We start from the raw sequence: 15,269 nt of genomic DNA on the forward strand, positions 1-15,269 counted from the left end.
TATGGAGATCTTTGTTTTCATAAACCTGGACTGGCCAACTCTTTCTTATATCAAAGTATTTTTTAAACTCAAGAGATCAAAAAAAAATTGCATTTTTCGATATTTTGCAGTTTTTTTATATAGCAAAAATGTTAATTTGTAAACATCATAAAGGGATCAACCTATCCAGCATCAAATCCATGTATTATCTATCTCTATGGTCACGGCCAACGCTATGGCCGACTGGGCGAGTTGGGGTCTTGGGAGAGGGATTAGGATCAGCTCTCTCTAGACGACTTACTCGTTCTCCCGGTACTGAATACCTGTACGCGTCAACGTATGTTGGCATTCATACCCGAGGAAATAGTGTTGACGGGTAAGTCCAGCTTAACTTATGGACTGGTGTTTTAGATTGTGCGATTAACGAGGTATAATTGTGGACCACAGGAGGCACAGCGGGGTGTTTAGTTTATCACTGTTAGTAGAGTAGGCCTAGATCTAGCAGTTTTTAATAAGATTTTGTAAAGTGCTTGCGTTCAGCTCTTTGTCGTGAGCGCATTATCGAGAACATTACTATGATTGCCCTCTTTAATATGTTCCCTTAGCTGCACTCTTGAGACTAGTATAACTTATAAGCCTTCAAGACTATAGACCATAGAGATCGATGCCTCGATCGCTTGTCTTTCATACTTTTACGTTTAGCCTAGGTTTTAGGTCTGTTTTGTGAATATAACGTTTCTTCATTAATTTTAATTGGTAAAAACTCTAATTAAATCATGAGTTATTATAAAAGAAAGTGCTCCACCCTGTTTCTCTTCTAGATCTATTTTACTCAAGAAAGAATAGCAGAAAATGAAAAAGCTTTGAGGAGATGGTGAAAATACTAAAGAAAAAACAAAGCCTGCACCAACAAAACAGATTACAAATAATATTATTAACCAGCATCGTACATATCTGATCATTTTATATTGTCATATCATGTACAAGTTCTAGGTACATATATACAATTAAGGTCATTTTCCAAAATTCAATTAAAAAGACAACTCTAAAGTATATTCTTTATTTACTCATGAAATAATGAATGATTACCATGCCAAAGCTTTTTTGAAACTTATTTCCTTTTCTCCTGTTCAGTATAAATGTCATAATATTTTTTCTCCCACTTTATTTGCTCTTATCCTTGATTTGACAAAGCTACTAAATATAAAGTGTCCTGAAAAACAACCCCTCGTTCCGTGCAGCTCCCGGCCCAGGTCTGCCTCAAATCATAGGGCTAGGCTGATTTCCTTTCTAATATAGAGACAGAAAACAAGAGTGGGAACTAAAGCCTAGTGATACTATGTTTGCATATGTGTGTGTGTGTGTGTGTGTGTGTGTGTGTGTGTGTGTGTGTGTGTGTGTTAGTGAGGGATTAAAATCAGAAGAGAGAATTAAATAGACTACAATAACATTTATTTTAGTTAGAAATAAGATGAGGGTTTAAAAAAAATATTTTGATAATGCATGTAGATTATAGGCCTTTCCATACGTTAAAAGCTGACATAGCTAAATTTTAAAATTTAGTTACATGCAGTGGGTCACAAAATGTCAAGCATATGCCATAACTTTAATTTGTCTCTTTTGACTTGTTGGCGTACTTCTAGACCTGCACTGTCATCGCCCCCACTTTTTGCCTCATATGAAAACTTTGTTATAAAGTGTGCACGCAATGAGCCACATTATTATGTGCAAATGAAAGGCAAAACAGCAGCGTCTCGCTATGATTGAGTGCACGCACCTCCATATCCACCCCCCCCCCCCTCACTCCTCTGTTCGTTCCCATATATATATGCTTTAGATTTACAGCCGTGAATTCACGTGTCAAATAACCTTTAGGTGGAAAAGATGCTTTTACTTGAATTTTTGTAAATTTCAAACTTATAAAAATGAAGCAGAATAGTAGCCTATAAATACAATAATAGTAACATATGGGGACGCGGTAGAATCAGGCGCTGGTCAATTTTTGGGCGTATAGAGTTGTAATATTGTTCGGTTTGTGGGTACAAACAGATTTAGATAGAGTGAAGAAACGCACGCTTGAAAGAGCTCTTTGTTTCATTTTTATTCTCTAGTACACTGTAACCGAAAAGTGACTATAGTAAAAGAAAGGTACTGTCTAAATCCCGATACGTTACCTAACTTAACAGTTATAACAGAAGTGTTATGTTATGTACATTATTCCACAAGAGTTGTTAGTTATTTTAAACTTGTTCATTTGTCTTGTATTTGGCAAAAATAAATACCTATACTTATGTTGAAAAGAAGTTGAGAAGTTGAGAATTTTGCGATTGATCGGGGTGGTGGTTGCCAGCTGTCAGAGGGCAAAGTAGCGAGAAAATGCGGCCTCCAAAGTTTGGTGACTTCCAAAGCTTGACTGTCTTTGAAAACTGCACATTTACTGTTTTTGTGTCTTTGATCAACGTTTTATTAGTAAAAACCCACTTAGAAATGTGTTTCTTAACGGATGTAAAAGGCGTTGTACCAAAAAAAGAAATTTAGACAAAAAATTGTCCAACGGCCCTGAAAATACCAGATTCTTTAATTGCATTATTTTATCGGGCGCCTGATTTCACCACGCTGCCTCACATTTTTGTATCTGGTTTTGAATTAATATAGTTGATCTTTTGTTCAGGGGGTGTCCTTGTTCAAAGACGCCGGGCCATTTCATCTGCTTTTTCTGACTTGTCCCTTGACAAAGGTCTTCTACATTTCGATGACGCAGATACACAATGATATGGTGAGTAGACGAATATGCAGTGATGTGCTAACAGAAATATTTCTTATAGTCTTGTGTTTAGCGTCGTCGCAGAATAACGAATGATATTCAGTCTGACTCTAGATGTATCTTACGCCTGTGGAATATATGTATATGTATAACAGTCGAACCTGCTCTAACAACCACCTGTCCAAGGCAGTCACATTTATAAACAACCACTTCCCACTTCTCACCTTAACTTTTTTCTACATTATTTTGTCATTAATCAAGATGTCCACCTGTTTAATTAAGACAATTTCAACGCTTTAAGAAGCGAAATAAAACTTGATACCTTCAAAAGGGGACTCAAAAGCACATCTATTTAAGAAATATTTTTATTAATGGACAGCACCTTTGCCTTTTTGTATGAGCATTTTTTATTGTCTGAAAGAATGTTGCTGTCAAAAAGTGCGCACATGATGAATTTGTATGGTGTTAGTATGAATGCGTTTTTAATCTCCTATGTACGCCTTGGGCCCATGTTGTGGGGAAAGGCGGGATACAAATGCTCTCTTATAGTATGTGTGTCCTTTCCTGTAATTTATAGGCCTACTCTTCTTACCGTAGGCCTACCTGTTGTGAGAATCTGGGATTTGTTAGAGTTGTTTGGACAAGTCTGTTTGCCCAGCAAGTGGTTTAGTTGACTTCGAGTTAGCTCATTTTGTATTTGTTGAACCTGAGTTATTTTGTTGATTTTAATGAATAAACCTCCCATGGTGCAGGTGAGTTCATTGGTACCTTGGAAAAGAGTCGATAAACTTTGCAGCGGGAGATAAATGCATGAAGCCACATCAGAGGGGCAATTTGCCCAGCAAGTGGTTTAGTTGGACTCCGAGTTTGCTCATTTTTGTGTTTGTTGAACCTGAGTTATTTTGTTGATTTTAATGAATAAACTTGTCTCCCCCCCCCCCCCCCCCCCCCCTAAACAAACAGGGAATTTGTCATTTTGCTTTGAATCAGAGTTTTCATTGAATTGGACTTTGTTGTATCTGATTTTCACTGTATAACTCTTCAGCTTCCCAAAATTGTTAGTTTTTTAGTTTTCTTGAAAGCTTATCATCATTTATTGCTGGTCCAAATGTAAACAACTCTTGCATAAATGAAGCTGTTCTTGACCTTTCTTGATTTGCATTAACTGAACACTTTTGTTGTGTTTTTCCGTGTCATTTGTATAGCTTTAAGCTATTCTATTGTGTGAATGTATGCTGCAGTAGTGCATATTTTTGAAAGCCAGAGGAAAATAAATTCTCTTACAGAAGCATTGAAAAAAACTTCCTTTTTCTCAATGGTATTCACGTTTTCAGGGAGTTCGTGTTTGACCACTCCTGATGTGCTGAGACATCCAGAAAGGACTACATAATGGTGTGTTTTTGTATTCTAATTGAAATTCTTCTGTATTCTTTAGTGATTTATCACTTTTTCATAATCTCTTAATAAGCTCATCATGTATGAAGAGTTTCATTCACATTGTTAATCTAGATCACAGATGCTCTAGTCTTTATTTTCTTTATACTTTGTAAGAATCTGGAATTTGTTAGAGTTGTGTGAACAATTTTCTATTCTCCCTGCAGTAAGTTTAGTATTGCACTGCTGAAAATTAATTATCTCGAATAATTTAAGTCATTCCTTGCAGTTTTGTATGTGAACAAACTTGTGTCAAAGGTCAAACTCTTTTCTTTCTTTTCCAACTTATGGAAATACATATCTGTCCTCACCGGCACTTCTAAATTCTATCATTCTGTTCACAAAGATTTTCAAAAGTCCATTGAAATGTCCATTTTTGCTTTTACTCGAAAACATATGTTATATCCAAATTCACTCACGTGAATAAACATTTTATTTGTTTTCCCTTTAGACATTAAAAAAAATCTTTTATGAAAAAAGAAAATGTATGTTTTTAAAAATCAATTCCATGAATTTAAGATATGAAATGAATTGTAAGTTCTATACTCCACAAAGAGTATCATATCATATTTGGCCCCTTCAAAACTGTTACAGTATGCAAAAATTTTGATTTTCATTATTTTGGAGATCAAAGCTTATCAAACAATTTGTGTAAGAGCAGAATAAAAGGAGGTAGATTTTATTTTTACAAAAGCGAGTACAAAATGTATTCCCTTGCGAGATTAGTCAGGTCAGTACATTTTATAAAAAATCAAGTGCAGTTTCATACATATAAAGAAGATGTAATATAAATCACATCTCAGTCACACTGGACTGTGATAACAATTGTTTGTCCTGTAGGAATTTTGTTTTTAAAAAATGAATGACACTTGCGAAGGCCATTCTTGAAGTTGTTTTGAATTATATTGCGCTGATTGCTTTTTAAAAAAGTGATCCCCCCTCCCCGATAACTATCAGACTGTAAAGAAAGTAAATTTAGTGCGCTTGCAACGTCTTATTCCATTAGATCTTTATCTTAATTTTACAAAACAATAACAGAGCAACAATTTCAAAGCCAGCTATTAAACAATCTGGTCATTATTTTACAGTAGGTTTTTCAAAGTGCAGTCAAACCTGTTTTAGCAACCACCTGTCCAAGACAACCACCTGTAAAAACGATCACTTTCCAATTAATTCTTCTCCTGCGCTTTTTTTTTCTTCTTTTTTTATATTGATTCTGTCCAAGAGGACCATCCATCTAAGAGCCACTGGCTTTTCTCCTTGACAATGAGCGGCCATCTTGGACAGATTCGGATATAGAAAAAAGTCTTTTTGTTTAAAGTGACAGATTCTGCCAAGGCTAATAGGGTTTGCTTGAAATTCCTGGCTCGTGACCTGTCAACTTCTCTTTCATTGCCACTCATTCCTTCTCTTTCTGCTAAATTCACTGTCACACTGAACTCTCCTTTGTTGTTATCATTTTGTTATTGGATTGATATTCTCTCAACAGTTGTGCATATTACAGACTTTAATTTTGGATTTTTAACTCTTGTGGTCCAAATCGCTCACAACAGGGAAAGAAAAAGGAGAAAAAGGGTAAGGAAAGAAAATCAAAGTCCTCTGAAGCGCCGCTTGAATCGAGTCCTGATGAAATTCAAGACGATGTCCCGCCCCCTCCCACACCAACCCTATCGGAGATAATGCTCAGTGACGTTGCTATGTTGAACTTGTACTACACAGCTCATGACGCGCCTCACGCGCTGCAGCTCAGAGGGTTTGAGTGGCCTGACAATCCCAAGAAGAAGAAGGGGAAGAAATGAGAACATGTGGAAGCAGAATTTTTAGAAAAGCTATACCCGACTGTGCAGATCTGACACAACTGGAGCAATGGTTAAACTAGTCGTAGTCACTTCAATCGGACAGAGAAGCGAAAGTCAGAGCGTCTGAGAATTTTGTGGATCTGCTTTTTAAACAGAACACCGTTAATTTGAAAACAATAGTAAACCGAAGGAAAATAGAATTGTTGATTTTTTTTCTTGGCTATTTGAGTAGTATCTCTAAACTGAAAACTTGACTAAGCCGAAGACAATCCTGTGGTTCCGCAGATTTCGGTTTAAGTGGACTCCGCTGCATTTGATGTAAAAAAAACTGCCAGCTTCTGTATTGAATGTGGAGGACAATCAGCCCACTTCTTAACAGAAGAATGGAACTGAAATAAACTCTAAACTGGTCTTATAATAAAAAGCCTTTATTAAACCTTTATTACATGTGTTTCAATATTCACGAAACTTTGAAACTTTGAATTTTCTTATTGATATTCTTCTAAATGAGGAGTAATTTGAAAATAGAATTCTTTGTTTTAAATGTAGGTGTATTTACACTCCGGTCGACACAATTTAGATTAGTTAACCCTATCCGTACATCGTGTTTTACTATCGCATCCATATAATGTGAGGAAATTTACTTGTTAATCCGATCTGTACGCATAGCACAGCAGTCTGTCAAAATGGTTTTTTGAGAAATACTGAAAGTTTCAAAGAAAGATCTTCGGACTAAAAGTATTCTAAAATGTGAAGGATACAACCCCTGGCGTACAAAATGACCCCGGGGCGTACGGATAGGTTTAAAAGGTGGGCTCCTTCCCTTTGTTTTTTGTTTTTGTAAAGTGTTCTACGGTGCTCGCAACTGCATAGGTCATATGAGCGCGCGGGACACACCTAATATTTTCAGTTGGTAGGAAATTTTGAATTTTGCCCGGGTGGCGGCCGAAGCCTACTCTTATCGATTTTAGACCACCAAGGGATCTTTAACGTGCGCAACTTGCACACGGGCCCTCCGAGATTTTTCGCCCTTGTCCGAGAAGGCTAGGTGTAGATCTTTCCTACCAGAAGATCAGGGGTGTGGCAGAAAGACAGCAGTCAGGAGGGGCCAAGGAGTAGCAGTAGAAAGGCTGCAGAAAGAGTCAGGAGCCCAGAGGAGGGGGCAAAGGAGGTGAGGGGGTGGGGGCAGAAAGTGGAAATGAAAGCAGACAACAGAACATTGCTAGAGAGCAGGAAAGGAGGTGAAAGGAGACAATTTTAGAGAAGAAAATTTTTTGATCGCTACCCGGATTCGAACCCGGGACCTTTGAATGAGAGGCCAACACCTTAACCTCTAGGCCACGAGAGCCCCCGTTCCTTCCCTGCCTGTCAGAGCTACCCGTGGACTGAGAGGGATACAACACCCCAGAACAAAGACCATAAGATACTTGGAAAAAATTCTCCCCACTCGGGAATTGAACGCATCCTCTGTGAGAAACAGAGAAGTGCCTAATCACCACGCCACAGATGCCAGACGTCTGAATTTGACAATTGATTTGATCTTTGACAGAGTTTTCAAGTCAAGGCATCTTGTTCATCTTCATGTACTTTGCACTCTGGATGTGTCTGTTCAAATTGTTTTTGCATTATTGTTTCTTATTTTACCAATGGACATTTTCTGATAATATTTCAAAAGCTTTTCAGTTTTCTTCATCCCTGGCTTTGTCTAGAGGCATTTCCTCTGTTGTTTGAGAGTGGAGAGCATGTTTTGTTGTTTTTCTTTTTCTTTGAGTATTTCAGATTCTCACGACATGGAAAAATCTAATACTGAAGAGGAATAATATTCTCAGTTCTCAAATATCAAGCCAATGTATTTGACGGCTCTGTTTCAAGTTTGACTATTGCACTTCAAAGTTCAAAGAACAAATTATAGAATCTCGAATTTCTTAAGACCACAGGGTGCTTGAAATTGAGAAAAATCTAGTGTTTTTAGAGAAAATTCAGTGTTAGGTAATATGTTGAGAGTTATGAATTACAAAGTCAGTGCAAGCTTTTTACTGTACTATAAGCTGATTTCTAATTAGAAATAAAGTGAACTAAATCTGGACCTAGAATTGTAGCCTACGTTATTAAGAAGCCTACTGTATTTTTTTTTCTTAATTACACTCATGGCAGTGTAGTGCACTTGAATTTCTGTCACACAGTTCTAATGCTGAGGTTAAGGGCTAATCAGCTGTTACAGATATTTGTGCTGTCAGGATTATCTATATCATTTAATATTTTACAAGAAATCAAAGTTTTGATATTGTTAAAAAGCACTTACTTTTTTATCCTTACCTTAATTGTTTATATCCTCACCACAAGACTATTTTGATTTTTTTAGATTACCTTACCAACATCAATAAGAAAAACAATTTCCAAACAGGATCTGGTTTACAAATGAATTTGTCATAATACAACCCAGTTAGAGGCGGACTGAATTTTTATAAATCATACCTAAATGTCATATTTTCTTTTCTTTTTTTTTTTTTTCATTTCAGGCGGGTAAAAAGTCAGCCAAGAAATCAGGCAAGAAATCTGGAAAGAGATCGAAGTCTGCGGGCTCAAAAAAATCCAAGAAGTCTGCCAAAAGTACAATCTCATCAGCGAAATCAACAGCAAGTGCCCCAGATTTGTTGCACCCTTCTGTCATGGAAAACTTATACTGTGTAGCCCACAATGCACCAGACGCCTTGGAAAAGACGGGATTTGGCTGGCCGGATGCATCAAAAGGAAAGAAAAAGAAGGGAGGGAAGAGAGGGAAAAAGAAGAAGAAGAAGTAAACTGTACCTTTATTGGCATGCTGTAGTCAATGTATCATAAGAAATATCATCAATGTTTAGCACATACTTATAGTGTTATTTTAATGTGCAACCAGTGCAGAGAAAATGCTGGTTCTTTGAGTTTGAGAGAATGAAAACTGCTTTGTCATTACTTTTGTCTTTACATCGTCAACACTCATCATTGATTTAACTAGAAACAGAGATTAAACAATGAAGGATTGTTGCAACTGATAGGAGTTGGTTGCTATCATTTTACAGAAGATCACAATTGTTTATTTTCTCATCAACCGTGCTATGAAGAGGCAGGGGTGTGTTGTCGATCATTGATACAAATATGGAAAGACTAGTGATTTATAATTTTTTTTGAAAAATTATTTTTAGGATTCTATTGTCTTCTTCTATTGTAGTGCTCCCTCATAAATGTCATGACAAAGTGGTTAAGGGAAGTAACTAAGCCTATCTATACCTGTTGCATGCCTTTTCATAGCGTCATCAGTGTGAAAGTATATGAGAAGTTGGTTTTGACCCTCATGCTTTTCCGGGGGCTCAGCTACTAATTCTTTTGTTACTGTTGATGACTGTGACTGTGACTCCGTGCCTTGCACTAAACATTTCTTTTTGGAAAGCTTTTCAATAAAAATTTAGTGTTATTTTTATTGCTGTGTGGCAGATATATGAACATTAAAAATGCTGCAAACAAGTAAATGCCATGGTGCCATTGCATATTAGATGGATGTACAGATATGTTGTTACGTTTTTACACCCTCAACTTTACAGAAATTGCCATGCTCTGCCAAAAGCGTTGTTTCTTTAACGATCTGGTTGACAACTTGCTGGCTTAAAGTTTTTCCTCTGTGGCCTATTTCATACTCTAGTTCTGCCTCTGTGTACATAGTTATGGTGCTTGATGGCGTTCAGAAAAACCTCACTGCGAAAGAGAAAGTTTTAAAATGATTTTGTTTGCCTGAGATTAAAGCCCTTTTTTGAATTTGGATGAAATAATGTTGGAAAACATTACAGGGGTAGAGAAATAAAGTGTTGTTTATTTTGATGTACCAAGAAAAATGTCTTGCATTTCAAGCTGGGTGAGACAAATATGTACATATGTGTATGTGGTTGTTTGTCAGGGTTTTTTTTTGTCCATTTCAAAAAGCCAAAATCTGCCAAAATCTAAAAATCTTTGACTTGAGATGTTGATCTTGATTTGGTACTATTAGTTCTACAGAGTGGCATACTGCTGGCAAGTAACAGCATTATCTTGTATATGGGATGTCTGCTTGCTTTTGATTTCTGAAAATGAAAGAAGCCATTTTCCAGTCTTTGTGTGTAAGAATGTTTAGTCTTGAAAGACTGATTGAAAACCCTTCCACCTCACATCATATTTATTTGTTCTTCCATTTCCACTGACAAAATAACAATGTTTATGCTATGGTCCTTCAGTAGCTCAATGTGATAGCAGTAGTGATACATTTGTCATTTATCCTGAATAAAGGTTGTGAATAACATTGTGGAGTAGCTCAGAAGATTTGACAAAGGAGAAAAATCAGAAAGTTTGATTGATGCGTTGAGATGTGTAGTCTGCCACAGAGGTTTCCACCATTTCATTTTGTTTCAGCAGTTGATTTTATTTCATTTGTTTTGAAACAGGCTTCCAATTTAGTTGTTTATTTTTGTCTGTTTTAGAAATGTCTAATTTTACTTTTGTTTTCCTTTCATTTTAATTGTATGTATGTACAAATGGCATTCAGATTGAAAATATAAAGACATGTTCGCAAGTGAGTCCTAGACTCTAGCTATTTCTCTGTACAAACTGATGGCGATAGCGACTTGGTTGGGGAGAGGAAAATGCAATGATAACTGATTTTGCTGGTGTTTTCAACCATGGTTTTTACTTTGCTGTCTCAGATCTTGTAACTTATGCCAACCCAACATGGCTTGTCTTCCAGACTGTCTCAGTATCTAATAATTGTTTTTATTGCTATCGACTCAATGGTTTTGAAGCTTTTGCCCTTCTGTTCTATTTCTTGTGATAGAATCTGCATCTTGTCTTCATCAGATATTTTGTTGTTCTCTGTTAGGAGCTTGAGACTGTCAGTGTTACATATGGACAAGAGTGCTCCCTTGGGTCTTGTAGATTTTTGCAGTGGAGAAACAGATTGTAGACTGTTTTATATTGGTCGAATTTCTTTGTGGGTTTGTGTGGTTTCATAGAAAGTGTCTGGGAAAGTGCTGGGTATCACATTTTACAATAGGGAAGACCTGAGTTTATTTCCTGTAAGTTGTTTGTTCTCATTTTTTATCGTCATCCTCAGAAACTTTTTTTCCTTGGATTTTCAAAGTGAACCTGTATGTGGTTCTACCTTCGTCTTTGGTTGCCCTGTTGTTAAGCCAGTTGTTGGTCGCGTTTGTTGAACTATAATTGTGAGGTAGCGTGGTGGAATCAGGCTCTTGTCAATTTTTGGGCATATAATGAGTTATTGGTATCATCTTAAAGCTTGTTCATTCGTCTTGCTTTCAATGAAAAAATTACCCATCCATCTTCAATAGAAGTGGAAATATTTCGGATTGAAGGAGGTGGGGGTCACCTGGTTTAAGAGGTAAAATTAGCGAGAAAATGGCCGCCAAAGCTTGGCAAATTCTAAAGTTGGAGAGTCCATGGAAACTGTAAATTTATATTTTTGTGCCTTTAATCAACGTTTTCGGTGAAATCCCCAAAGGAATGTGTTTGTAAATGGACATAAAAGGTGTTGAGCCAAAAACCAAAAATTTGATAAAAATCGCTAAGCAATGAGAAAACTGCTGTTTTCTTCGATTTCATTATTTTGACGAGAGCCTGATTCCACCACACTGCCTCACAATTAATTATTATTCAGCTTTTGTCATTTTGTGGAATTCCATGTAAGGTCTGTTGCTTTTTTCCCAGACATTATTGAGTGAATCACTATGGTGTTTTGTAGATATCTGTAAACTGTCATCTCTTGGAAATTGGTGCTATTTTGCACTTACCGGTACATGTTAAATCAATTTCATTTACAAACATCTGTAAAACAAAACTATTTCCCACTGTGGGCATACTTTTAACCTATTGTATATTTGTATGTGTACTTGGAAGGAATGGCATTTAGCCTAAAACTTGTGAAGTAATAAGTGTTGTTCAGTCAAAGTTATTGCTTTTTGTATTGTCTACTTTCGTTGCACATACTTTTCTAGCTAGTCAGTTGAACATGGCGTTATTTCCAGATTGCTTTAATTTCCCTTTGGTTGGTGTGCCCATTACTTGATTTGTTCAATAGATCATGACACTTATCCTGAATGTCAACTACAGTTTCAAAAAATAAAAATTTAATATTTCCTTCAGCAGATGTTTTTTTAGGATGAAAAAAGACAACTCTACGCTTTTTTAATGGATGGAAGTGTCTTTCAACTTTACTTCTGACATTTACATTTCATATTTGCCTGTCAAGACAGGATAATAACCAGAGAAGGAAAAAGCAGTGTAAAGACTTGTAGCAAATGTGTTGGTGCACTTTTATCTTACTGTAAAGCTGTTATTTTCAGTTTTGAAGAATATGTTTTTGTATATGTCGTACTCAGTTGAATTTTGTAGTTTTCTTCATTTTCTTTATTTGATTCAATCCTGATTTCAAATTTTTTGGTAACCTTTGGAAACTCTGATGTAAGACATCTTCTTGATCCATGTAATCATTATGTGATTAGATTGTGTTATGTCATATGAGTCACTCACATTTTAATGATTTTGTATACGATGCTGCAAAGAAATGGCAGAAATGATGAGAAAACAACAGATGTACAATGTATATTTTCTGTTCTCAATTCCAGGTGCTTGTGTTTATGAAATCTGTATGCAAAACGATAAATTGCATTTTTTGATAAAACACTTTTGTTGACAGAGAGTTGCTGTTTAGACCAGATAAATAAAATTCTTCTATAAATGGGATGTTTGACTGTTACCATCTTCTTCAGAAAATTTGTTTTGTCCCGTGGAAAAGCATTCAGAAAATTTATTCCGTCTCACAGAAAAGAATTCAGAATTTTTCAAAGTGACTTGAGTTTTTCTTGACATAATTATCATAATGTTCTGAGAAAGGATGATAAAAATTGCAGAATTTGGCTGTTGATTTACCTGGTAAGATACTTAGCCACAGTGTAAATCACTTGTGTCTGAACCCCTGTTTTAGTGCTTCTGAACCAGGATTTTTACTTGAATTTTTTCAGAATATTAAGTCTCTTCACAGATTATCATTTCTATTCATTATTATACAAAGAGTAGTAAGTTGAACTCCAAAAGAACCTGCAAGAAACTAATGACTCACAAGAATATTATTTTTTTATTTTTTGTGTTTTCTATAAATTCACGTCTCACGTCTTAGAAATTAATCAACTTGACATGTCCCTTCATTCTGTCATCATTTTTTAATCTCAATTCTCTCTGAATGAAAGATATAGTGTACTCTAAGATGCTGACTACGCATAAACTTAAGCATGTAATAATAGTAAAGTAATAATAACATAGTTTTCATCCGTCATGATCAAATCTCAGAATGGGAAACATAATCATGCAGCCAGGGAAGAATATTTTGAATTTCTTGTACGCGTACATATATTATTATTGATACGATCACTCGTTCCATTTGTTTCAGTTATTTGTTTAAGTTATTATAGAGAAGCACATTGAAACGAAAATGGTCGTTTGTGTTTGAAACAGGCAGGATATGTGGATAGAAACGCTAGAAGAAGTAAGACCTACTCATCACTTCTTCTATTTGTTTGAGTTATTTTGTTGGACTTATATATATAGAGAGAGAAGCACACTGACACAACAACAGAACAGTCATTTTGTTCATTGGTTAGTGTTGGACAACGGCAAGATCTGCCGACAGACCAACCACCTTCCTCCATCTTTAACCAGCGGAACAAGCGACGCGATGAGTTATTGTATATTTCCAGTATTAACTCCTCACAGAGCACAATAGACACGTAGCTGCACTGCGTTTGTTTCACCTCGTTACTCATTTCTTTGGCCAGCTGTTTAAATGTATTCAGCCCAACATTTAAAAAATGTTACAGTGAAGTCTGTATACGACGACCTTTGATATAACGACATCCTCTGTGTAGCGACATATATATTATTATGGTGCCCAGGTCCCGATTTTTTCCTTAATTATCATTAGTAGCTTTTGGTTGCCTTTTTATATCGACAACTCTCGATTACGACATTTTTTTCTGGTCCTGACGATGTTGTTATAGAAAAGCTGCATTGTATTTTATTGCAATATCTTAATTTGGTATAGCTTGCATATGCTCGTAATATTTTGTCAAATTTCAAATTCTAAACGTTGAAAAATGCTTGCAAAGATACATTTTGTAAATACAATTGTTTAAAAAATGAAACTGATTTTTCTCTGTCCTGAAAAAAATTATCTTTTTGGGCTTAGAACAGTTAAACAGCTTGTAGAGTTTTTTTTCAAGCCAGATTAGGCCAAGCTGCAGCACTGATTAAACATGATAGCCTGTGTATTTTTTCACCTAAGCTTTTCTATGTAGGGAGAAAAGTTAGTATAGATTTCTTATACTGGTATTTATTGTGGACGGCATGACATGACCATCTATTTCACACCATACTCTTAATTTAACCATTTTCACCACCTGAAAGGCTTTCGTGTGAAGGATATACTTGTCAAAAATGTTCCCAACTTACAAAATAATTACGTTCCTCTTTTTCATCAAATTACATTAATTATCTGAATTTCATTTATGAATTGAATCTGAATGATTAACATAGAAGTAGCAGCATTTTTTAAAAAATTGTACGTTTTCTTTAGTTCATTTGCTTGCATAAGAAAATTCGAGGTCTGATATATGACATTGAAAACATTGGTTGCGACCGAACACGTTTTTTTCTGTGCTTTTTTTAAAGCTTCGATTCAATTAAAGAGGGATCTATGTCTTATCAGTTCAGGGATAGAGCAGGCACTTGTGATTAATAGTCCAACATTTTACTCCCGAGAATTATTTTTACGAGACAATAGTTTAGTTAAGGTACGATAAGTTTGTGTCGTGGCATGCGTCCCCCCCCCCTCCACCCCATCTCCCAACCCCTCTGTGTAATGATCAGTGCCTTTTTGTGACACCCTTGCCAAATCTGAAGTCCACCAGTCCAAAACTTACTTGGTTTTTATGAAAGAGATTGAATTAATTAAATACAAAAAACTTGGTAATATTTTTTTTCAATAACAGCGCGTGCCGCATGTTAATTTAGCATTTCCAGTTTTACGTGTATTGCTATTATTAATAAAACATCACCTATACATACTTTTGTCATAATTTTGTCTCATTTTCACATTTAGTTTGTGTGTCTGCCATAGATCTGTAGTATAGTCTATATATATATATTTGATTATATTATCAGTCCGAGAACTGACTCGTAAATAGACGGTATATGATACATGTCAGGTGTGTGTGTGTGTGTGG

The 15,269-nt window shown here is 35.9% G+C and overlaps 1 long non-coding RNA gene across 2 annotated transcripts; it reads left to right on the forward strand.

Moving 5' to 3' along the window:
- Nucleotides 1-205: 205 nt before the first annotated feature.
- LOC101850656 lies at nt 206-10,320 on the forward strand. 2 transcript variants are annotated; one of them, XR_004858650.1, is made up of 4 exons: nt 206-355; nt 2,651-2,755; nt 4,078-4,135; nt 8,496-10,320. It is a non-coding gene; the product is annotated as an uncharacterized LOC101850656 (long non-coding RNA). The 2 variants fall into 2 exon arrangements; XR_001184935.2 differs by lacking the exon at nt 8,496-10,320 and adding an exon at nt 5,731-6,421.
- Nucleotides 10,321-15,269: the final 4,949 nt, after the last annotated feature.

This window comes from Aplysia californica, unplaced genomic scaffold, assembly GCF_000002075.1.
Source record: "Aplysia californica isolate F4 #8 unplaced genomic scaffold, AplCal3.0 scaffold00250, whole genome shotgun sequence".
NCBI lineage: Eukaryota > Metazoa > Mollusca > Gastropoda > Aplysiida > Aplysiidae > Aplysia > Aplysia californica.